The 10,668-nt window shown below is 43.7% G+C and overlaps 1 pseudogene; it reads left to right on the top strand.

Annotated features, from left to right (window-relative positions):
* The first annotated feature begins 9,534 nt into the window (after positions 1–9,534).
* On the top strand, positions 9,535–9,652 carry LOC126102138 (5S ribosomal RNA; annotated as a pseudogene).
* The last annotated feature ends 1,016 nt before the right edge of the window (positions 9,653–10,668 follow it).

Genomic DNA, 10,668 nt, shown 5'->3' with positions numbered 1-10,668 from the left:
GTGTCAGTCGGGTAACCTGCGCATCACACACTACTGTTACAATTGGTGACACTAGTGGTCTTCTCCCAGGATTTGGAATAAATTGTGGCTGGTAATCGGCGAGGATATGTGGCACCTGAGAAGGGCAGCCATGGGTCAGCAACTCCTGCAACATGACAATTAAGTGCCAATTTCTCGTTTGGTGGTTTGTCTGAACCTGTACCATAGTCCATCTTCCCTTCCTCTTCTTCTTTCTGGGCTTACAGTAGTCTTGATTCGATAGCTGGTAGTGATGGAGCAGTCTGTGTCAGCCAAGGTGGCTATTCAGCAGCTGCTTGAGCGAGTGTTGGAATTAGAGATAGAGCTTGCTAGGTCTAAAGAAGCGAGCAAGGAACGGTTTCCTGTTAATGCAGTAATTCTTGACACTAATGCTGCGCCTTTGGTCACCCCTTTCTTGGGAAAAGCTGGGGAGGATGTTATGATTTTTTTTTTGAGAACCTTACCGCTAAATTGGGAAATTGGGGTGCAGAAACACTTTTGCATGTGACTAAGTTGAAAGTAACTGGGGATGCCAGAGGGTACGTTACATGCCATGAAGAATTAAGGGACGCTCAGACATTTGAAGTATTCAAAAAAGGGTTGCTGGAAAGGTATCGGAGGAAAAATACGTCTAGATATTATCGGGAACAATTGAATAGAATGTATCAAATGAATGGGGAATCAATAGAAGCTTTTGTAGATGGAATTCGAAAAATTACTGTTAATACCTATGAGATAACGGATTGTGATAGGAAGGAAGCTGAGCAGAGGGCACTAGACTCATTTTTGTGGGTAATACAACCCGAAACCTCCCGCAAGATTAGGATGAAATTCCCTAAGACTCTCAATGAGGAAGTCGGAATCGCTCTGACGTTAGAGGAAGTTGAAGCAGTAACAAAGACGCGGGACAGGAAAGCAGTGTTTAATGCAGACATAAAATGTTTCAGATGTGGTCGGATGGGACACATTAGACGCGATTGCAAGGAAGTGCAGTGCAGGAAATGCAGACATTGGGGTCATCGGGAGCGTAATTGCAATGGGTCCTGGCAGAGACATGACAGGAAACCACAAGGTGGGCCTCACCCCCCTCAGTTAAACGGGGCAGGGGGTGGTGTGTCCACTGGGCAACACCCCCGGTAAGGATTAATGCTAGTGCAGAATCAGTGGCAGACTTTTTTCTGACTGGCTTGGTGAGGGGCAGGCCATGCAAATTTTTATTGGATACCGGGTCTCAGGTATCCGTGGCGAGTAGAACTGTACTCAGTGAAGTAGAATTAAAACCACCACGCTGGGCGTTAAGTGGCATGGGTGTGGGACAGGTGAAGTCACTCGGATCAGTGGTGTTAAACTGCTGATTGGAAATGAAGAACTTCCAGGTGGAGGTAGAAGTTCTTCCAGTTGTTGGCAGCAGCTATGATGTCATACACGGATTGGATTTCCTGGTTGTGCATCACGCAAAAGTTAACCTGGAATGGCATACAGTAGAACTGAACTGTATACAATTACACCTAGGTTCTGCTGCTGAAAAACCATTACTGTCACAATGAACCACCCAGGCGTTGGGTGGGCCACCTGAACTGCGAACAAGGTCCCTTAGGGTTAACACGTGGGATACTATACTGAAGGGTACAGGGAAAATAATCTTGGCAGAAGCTGGAGCTAGCGTGCTGGTAAATTAGTTGTGTGTCGTTGAACCTTTGTCTGAGAATGAGCCGCTGGATAAAATGAAGTGTTTTACGCGCCGTAGCATGTCCTACGTGCGGGAGATAGAAGTAAAAAAGGTTGTACCTGTCAGTATTGATAATTTTGGCCTTGAAGAGGTGCAGTTAGCACTGGGTACTGTAATAGCAAATCTGGAGACAACTCTTATGATTTTTTTTTGAGAACCTTAGCGTTAAATTGGGTAATTGGGGTGCAGAAACACTTTTGCATGTGACTAAGTTGAAAGTAACTGGGGATGCCAGAGGGTACGTTACATGCCATGAAGAATTGTTGAAGATGAACTGGATAAGGATTTCGCAGCAGATTACACAATGCCAGGAGAGTCTGTCAGCTGGTCCGCACTGAGGGGTAAAGTAGCACATTTAGAAGGGTAAGACAGAGAAGTCATGGAGAACCTTTCGACGGAATATAAAGAGATATTTAATTCTCATGGTCCACTGCCCGCCACACTGTTAGTTCAGCATTACATCCCCACTGGGAATGAAGCACCGGTGTATAGACATCCATATCGTGTTCCAAAAAGTTTACAGCCTGTCATGGAAGAATTTATTAATCAACAGCTTAGGGATGGGATAACAGAAACCAGTAGTAGTCCCTGGTCCACTCCTGTCGTAATAGTGGGTAAAAAATCACCTGATTGGGGCAAGGCATATTGTTTTTGTTGTGATTATCGTTTCCTGAATCAAAAAACTGTATCAGATGCATACCTAATGCCTAATATGACTGAAACCCTCGATAATTTGGGTCAATGTCGGTACTTCACGACCTTGGATCTTCGAAGCGGGTACCACCAGTAGGAGGTCGCCCCGGAAGACCGAAGAAAGACAGCTTTTTCAACACCAACAGGTCATTTTCAGTATCAGCGAATGCCTTTCGGACTCAAAAATGCTCCGGCAACCTTCTAACGGTTACTAGACAGCGTGTTACGAGGGCTGAAACCTAATCAGTGTATAGTATATTTGGACGACATAATTGTTTTCTCAAAGGACGTGCAAGAACATGTGCGCCGTTTGCGCGAAGTCTTCGATCGTCTGAAAGCAGCGCGGTTAACTCTTCATATGGAAAATTGTCATTTTTTGTTGCAAGAAGTCCGTTATTTAGGTCATATTATAGGACAGGAGGGTGTCCGCATGGATCCAAAACTTGTAGAGGTGGTAATGAATTTTACGACACCTAGAAAAGTAAAAGAGTTGCAGTCTTATTTAGATTGAAACCTCCCCTTAGAAAAATTTATGAATGATTGAGCTGATAAACCCCTTACGTTATTTGATTTTCAAACAGCTCAGCAAAACTGAACATAGTCAGACATTTCTCTCTTTATTTATTCTGATCATCACTAATCTGACACACAATATTTTTAGCGCAACGCAATCTGACTTTCAATAATTCCTACGAAAGAATGGCCCTGACTAACAATAACCTATACCTTTCATGAATCACTTACCTCACAAAAATCTTCGTTACTCGAACTACCGCAATACAGCGAGCGCCAATACTGCCAGCTAAATAAAAGATTGTAACTACTGAAGTCACTAACTACTGAGAGGCATAGTTAGCAAATGAAAGATTTTGATAGAGAACAAATAATGTATTTACCTTAATAGTGTTCAAAAGTCATTATATATATATATATATATATATATATATAGTTCATGACATCCAGTCTTACAAATTTACTCTCTATTTGTCTGACACCTCCAGATCATCCGTTCTCAAAACTCCGCCATCTCTCTCCCCACATCCACCACTGCTGGCGGCTATGCCCTGTTCACATCCAACTGCCCAACACTACAATAGCGAATAGTACAGCAATGCCAACCAGCCACAGATGCACACAGCACAGACAGTGATTTTCATACAGAGTGCTACGTGGTGTTACCAATATGAAAACCTAAACAGCCTACTTACAAGGTCTTGCCAATTTTTACAGGAGGTATATTCCAAAATTTGCGGAAATTGCAGGTCCCCTCATGCAGTTGTTGAAGAAGGGAGCAAAATTTCACTGGTCAGCAGAATGTGAATAGGTTTTTCAAAAGTTAAAAAAATTGTTAACATCTAATCCAGTTTTGGCTTTTCCAGATTTTTGTAAACAATTTATATTATCTTGTGACTAGCAATTTTGCTTTGGGTATTGTATTATCTCAGGAAATAGATGGGCAGGAACACCTGGTAGCATATGCTTCCAGACAGCTAAACAGTGCAGAAAAAAATTACTCAACAACCGAGAAGGATTTATTGGCATTAATTTTCGGAATAACCTATTTCTGGTGTTATTTGTATGGACGACGTTTCAAGGTGATCACTGACCATGCAGCACTTAAGTGGTTGTTAGGGCTTAAAGACCCAACGAGTAGATTAACTAAATGATCTTTGCGTCTTAGTGAGTACAATTTTGAAGTGATTCATCGACCGGGTAAATCGCACCGAAACGCAGATGGTCTGAGTCATAAAGTATGCTCCACGGAATGCACAGGAATAAATGAGAACGAATGGAAGGAGGCACAAACCACCGACACAGATTGTCAATGAGTTACCTCACAGCGACAGTTCGTCGTGGAAGACGGGATATTGTACCGTAAAACTAGGAACGGTCCACGTATAGTCATACCAGAGAATTTACGAAGCAAAATTTTAAGGTAAGCACATGATTCCATGTTTTCTGGTCATTCGGGTCGAAGAGCAATGGAAAGGAGGGTAGCACAGAGTTATTGGTGGTCAATGCGTGGGCAAGATGTCGATGCATTCCGTGTGCTCAACGGGCGGAACTGAATCATCAGAAAATTGTGTTGCAACGACTACCAGAAGTGGAATTACTTGGCTTAGACGTCTTTGGACCGTTTGTGCAAACACCAGCAGATAATCGCTATGTTTTAACAATAATAGATCATTTTCTGCGCTATGTGTCTATGACAGCTATTCCGGACCAGCGAGCCGAAACAGTGGCTCACACCGTGGTACATCAATGGATATTGAAATTTGGAACACCTGAAACTATAATTACAGATGAAGGGACAAACTTTATGTCTGTTTTGATGAAACAGTTACGCAGATTGTTGCATGTAAAGAAATTGAGAATGAGCGTGTTACACCCGCAGGCTAATGGTCAGACCGAGAGAGTTTATTGTACAATAGCTAAGATGTTAAGTTATTATGTAAATTCGCAGCACAACAATTGGGATACCCTATTGGCGTTTGTAACCGCAGCGTACAACTCGAAAGTGCATGAAAGCACAGGATTGTCTCCGTAGGAAGTACTGTTCGGTCGGAAGATGCCACCTCAGTTTGAATTGCTCAAGACCCCACCAGGAACCGATATTTCAGCTGTTAAGGATTTATCCACAAAGTTGAAAACAATCTGGTGGCAAGTGAAAAAAAATTAACACTAAAGCGTTAGAGAGACCGGACAAAGTTCACAATAGAAAGGCGGCTTTACCCAAATATCATGTAGGACAATGGGTGATGATGAATAATCCGTATGTGCCAATAGGTAAAATGAAAAAAAATTGTATCCCATTATCAAGGTCCTTCCCAGGTGATCGAGATGACATCGTCGTCGAATGTAAAATTACAGCTTCCAGCTCACCCTACTATTATGCAAATGAGCCGAATTAGGCCTTTGAAGGAGAAATTTGAGGAACTTCCTTCTTTGTCTGCAGTACTTCTAGTGGAGAGAAAGATGAATCTAAGAAAAAGAATAAGAAAGGAGTAGATAAACAAGAGAACCAAGTTAATTGTGGAAGTGATCAGACATGCTATTATGCTCTTAGGCCACACGTAAAAAGGAAGAGCTAACGTGAGTTATTTTTCTTTTGTTTCTCAGGAGGTGTAACCTTCAGGTAAGACCAGCAGTTCCAGCGTTATGGGTTGCGCTGAAGAGGGAAGAGGGAAGGTGTACACTATCTCTCAGGATAGTTATTCTGTTTTGCTGTTGCAACGTAGCTGAAGCCTTGAAGGTACATCCTATATCAAGTGGTGTTTTGTTCTCACGACAAGTGGATGTAATCATGTCCAGAGATCAAAGGACCTTAAGGGTGGACTGTAATATTTGGGCAGTTGAAGACGGAATCCGTAAATTAGAGGATACGTTTAATGAACTTCATTCCATGGTGGCTAATCAGTCAAGGTTTAAAGACACACATGGGGCTATTACGATCAGCTTTTGCACGCTTACAAGCTCAGTTGTGCCAAACTGCAGGGTTAATTCCGCACATCCGTAGGAAAAGAGGATGGTTAGACGCAGGTGGTCGTATCCTAAAAACTGTTTTTGGCACCACTGATGTGGAAGATATTAAAGATATTAATGAAACGCTATGGCAGGTACAGGATAATGTGAATAGCAACCAGGGAATGCTAGATCTTCACACAACCCAATTAGAGAGTTTGGAGAAAGATGTAGTTAATAATACGCGCCAATTGCGACCATTGGCCATGACCTTGATGTCCCACATTAAGGCCACAGCCGACACAACCAATCACGACTTGGGTATAATCAAGTACTGGTTAGATAACATCGATTCACAGCTGATAATCGCTAAGCTGCTCCTTTTTCTTGCTGTAGTATTATGGAAGAACGCATAGAAGCCATGGAATTACACGAGGCTTTGTTGCACGCAATGCGCGGACACCTAACCCTGGTACTGTTACCTACAGAACAACTTCGGGAAGAATTACAGAAAGTTCAATCAGAATTGCCCGCAGCCCTGGAGCTACTGACGACATTAACAGACGAACACTTATCTCTGTATTACAAAATGGCCACTGTTACCAGTACACAGACGGGTACCCTGCTGAGAATTCATATCATTATACCATTAACATGTAAGGATTGTAAATTTGAATGTTACGCCTTGCATACGTATCCAGTGAAGTGGGAAATTTTGCAGAAATTCGTACAGTTAACCGTATGGGAAATACTGTTAGTGGCACATAACAGACAAGCTCATGTGTTCCTCACTGCACAGGACTTGCATTGTCGAACAGGTCCAGTTACCATTTGCCCCACGAAATTGTTACACACTGTTCCCAAATCTTGTGACTATTCTCTATTCCGCTCTCAAGAACCAGTTGCGGAGTGCCCTAAGGAAATTATAGCAGCCATGGTGCAGTTCTTTCTGCAAGTGGATCCACATTGAGTATTTTCAGTAATGGAAAACACAGTCGTTATTTGCGTTTGTTACGAGCAGGGTAAGCAAGGAAGTACGTAAAGAATAGAATTGCAGGGGCAGGGACTGTTAATTAATGGTACACAGTGTGACATTTCAGAGCCAACTTTCCGTTTAGCAGTCGTGATTACTGGAGCTACAATCATGAACATAACACGCACATTGATCTATGTACCTGACCAACTGGTGGAATTCGTCACGAAAAAAAATCTCACTCTTTTGAATAGCACATTACACTCAACTTTGCTCGCCTCTTTGGACCAGATGCTAGCAGCTCAGGATGAACATATAACTATGGAACATCTTTTTCAATGAGTGCATGAGTACCGTAATGAGCATAAGCAATGCTTGCTAGTTATTGGATAATCAACCACCACCACCTATATTTTTATCTTTGTCGTAGGATTAGTGTACTATCGGCTCAAGAGGAAGGCAGCCCAAACCCCGCCCCTTCCAACCTTTAACCTAAGGGTTCAGACAAAATCACTGAACAGTTGTGAGGCACTGCAGCAGAAAACTGAGTAATGTTTATGAACGGGGATTAGACTGAAGATAGAAGTGAATGAACATGGTGTAAATAGTGAATCAATCGCATTTTGTGGTGTTTGTGAAGTGAACTGTAGTTGTTTTCACTTTTTGGTTGAATTTGGGGACGAATTATTTTCGTATGAGGGACGAATTGTAGAGGACAAGGGGTTATTTTTAGGAAATATGGTGCGAAATTGTGATTTAGTGTGTTTCAGTGCGCAATGCGCAAGCCTCATGGCAGACGGCGGACGAAGGCTGGCTGGCACATTATGTAGGTGACACAGTTTTGCAATGAGCGTCGGTATGTGTAAACGTGCACGGCAGCCATCAACAGCCAGAATTCAGCATTAGCAGAATTACGCAGGCGCGGGCCGTGTGAGAGCAGTTACGTTAACCAACTCATCGAGAACATTCTAATAATCACGCCGCCGCGTAACTGGCGGATTCAACAGCGGTCTGCGCTATTTAAGGGCATCAGAGGTGGGCGTGAGCATCAGTTCGACCGATTGGGCGTTTGGTCGCTGTTATGTCGTCGTCATCAGTGACGCTGTCCCCAAGGACCAGCTGGCTGAGGGCGTTGCCTGCTGCTGCACCAGCGACTCCCGGCGTCATCACGAGTCGCAGCATCTGCAGGAGGCGAGCGAGCCCGGGTCTCGTGCTGCTAACCTCCTACCGTCTGCAAAGCCATTGACTGAGCACGTCGTCGTGTACCCCGGGCTGCGCGCATCAGCACGTCTCCACCACTATACAAGCGGTGGGGCTGAGCTACCGGAAAATGTATTGGAAGAACCAACAGTAAAGAGGAAGATTGCTAAAATCAGCCACCTTCTTCTACTCAGCCTTGCCCTACAACCCCGACCACGCCATCGGTTCCAGTGATCCTATTACACTTTGTTATTATGCACGAAAAAACAATCAGAAAATTGTTCATTATTTTGCTATTTTTATAGATTTCAAAAGTCGGTTACTATTTTTCTGTGAAGCACAGTTATATTTTGCAGAACTTGGTGATTTGCACAGTTGTGAATCTTTTACGTTCAGGCAACCAACAACCGAAAGGACTTCTATCAGTTTTATTCTTCATTTCAGGTACATGGATGGCATCGAACTTCCTTGCTGTTGATGATGGTATGGACTTTGCTGTTCTGTGGCGCATCATCTTTGAAACTGAATCATCTTTGTCATCATATTCCTCCTTCTTCTTTATCTCATCTACATCTACATCGTACATTGCAAGCCACCTAATGGTCCATGGCGGAGTGTACTTTCGGTACCACTGCCTGATTTATCCAACCTTGTTCCACTCGCGAATAGTGCGTGGGAAAATAATTGTCGGTAAGCCTCTGCATTGGCTCTAATTTATCGAATTTTCTCCTCATGGTTAATATGCGAGGTGTATGTGGGGGGGAAGTGATATGTTGACTGACTCCTCCTGAAAAGTGCTGTCCAGAAATTTCGATAGTAAATCTCTCTGTGATTCACAACGCTTCTCTTGTAACGTCTGCCAGTGGAGTCTGTTTAGCATCTCTGTAACGCTGTCTCGCCAGCTAAGCGATACCGTGACGAAACGCGCCGCTCTTTGTTGGATCTTCTCTATCTCCTCCATCAGACCTATCTGATAGGGATCCCAGATAGATGAACAATACTGAAGAATCGAGCGAACAAGCGCCTTATCAGCCACTTCTTTCTTGGATGAGTTACACCGAACACTCTCTCCATTTGCTTGCCATCAATAGTGTAGCTGTACACTAATGGATTTCTTTTCGTGTGTATGTGCAGTATGTTATGTTTATTTACGTTCAGGGTCAACTGTCAGAGTCTGCACTTTTCATCAATTCTCTGCTGGTCTTTGAATGTCGTGTACAGTTCTATCACTGGGCACAAGAGAAATTATGGGACTATGACAGATTTTTTTGCAGGCGTTCTATTTGGCGACGAAGCGCCATTCACCAACAGCGTTAACGTAAACCGGCAGAATATGCACTATTGGCCAACGGAAAATCCACGTTGGCTGCGACAAGTGGAACATAAGCGACCCTGGCGGCTTGATGTATGGTGCGGTATTATGGGAGGAAGGATAATTGACCCTCATTTTATCGATGGAGGCAACGGCCTTGCCACAGTGGATACACCGGTTCCCGTCAGATCACCGAAGTTAAGCACTGTCGGGCGTGGCTGGCACTTGGATGGGTGACCATCCGGGCCGCCATGCGCTGTTGCCATTTTTCGGGGCGCACTCAGCCTCGTGATGCCAATTGAGAAGCTACTCGACCGAATAGTAGTGGCTCCGGTCAAAGAAAACCATCATAACGACCGGGGGAGCGGTGTGCTGACCACATGCCCCTCCTATCCGTATCCTCCCTGAGGATGACACGGCGGTCGGATGCTCCCGATGGGCCACGTGTGGCCTGAAGACGGAGTGCATATTTTATCGATGGCAATCTAAATGGTGCAATGTATGCTGATTTACTACGTAATGTTCTACCGATGTTACTACAAGATGTTTCACTGCATGACAGAATGGCGATGTTGAAGGATATTTGCTATAGTGATGCACCGACAACGCCTGACAACATGCGTCAGCGCACTGTCCATGCATGTGCGAACATTACGGAAGGCGAACTACTCGCTGTTGAGAGGAATGTCGTTACACGTATTGCCATTTTGAGCATTTATTGCATTAATGTGGTATTTACAGGTAATTACGCTGTAACAGCATGCGTTCTCAGAAATGATAAGTTGACAAAGGTACATGTATCACATTGGAACAACCGAAATAAAATGTTCAAACGTACCTACGTTCTGTATTTTAATTTAAAAAGCCTACCAGTTACCAACTGTCCGTCAAAAATTGTGAGCCATATGTTTGTGTCCATTACAGCGCCCTCTATCACAAAGCGAAAAAAGTGGTCCAACTAAAACATTCATATTTCTTTACGTACTACACGAATATGTAAAGAAAATGGGGGTTCCTATTTAAAAAAAAAAAGCAATTGATATCCGTTTGACCTATGGCAGCGCCATCTAGCGGGCCAACCAACGCGCCATCTGGTTTCCCCCTTCAAGCTAGACAAGTTTCGTTCTTTGTAGTTTTTTCGTTTGACGCTTATTTCGTGAGATATTTGGCCCGGTCACGATCAGTGCACCACCTTGTATATATTGTAAACAGCAACGGTCCTATTACACCTCCCTGTGGTACTCCGGATATTAGCTTCACAGCTGTCGATTTAGTTCCGTT

The sequence above is a fragment of the Schistocerca cancellata genome, chromosome 9 (assembly GCF_023864275.1).
Source record: "Schistocerca cancellata isolate TAMUIC-IGC-003103 chromosome 9, iqSchCanc2.1, whole genome shotgun sequence".
In the NCBI taxonomy this organism is placed as follows: Eukaryota; Metazoa; Arthropoda; class Insecta; order Orthoptera; family Acrididae; genus Schistocerca; species Schistocerca cancellata.
This window is presented reverse-complemented; position numbering and strand designations above follow the sequence as displayed.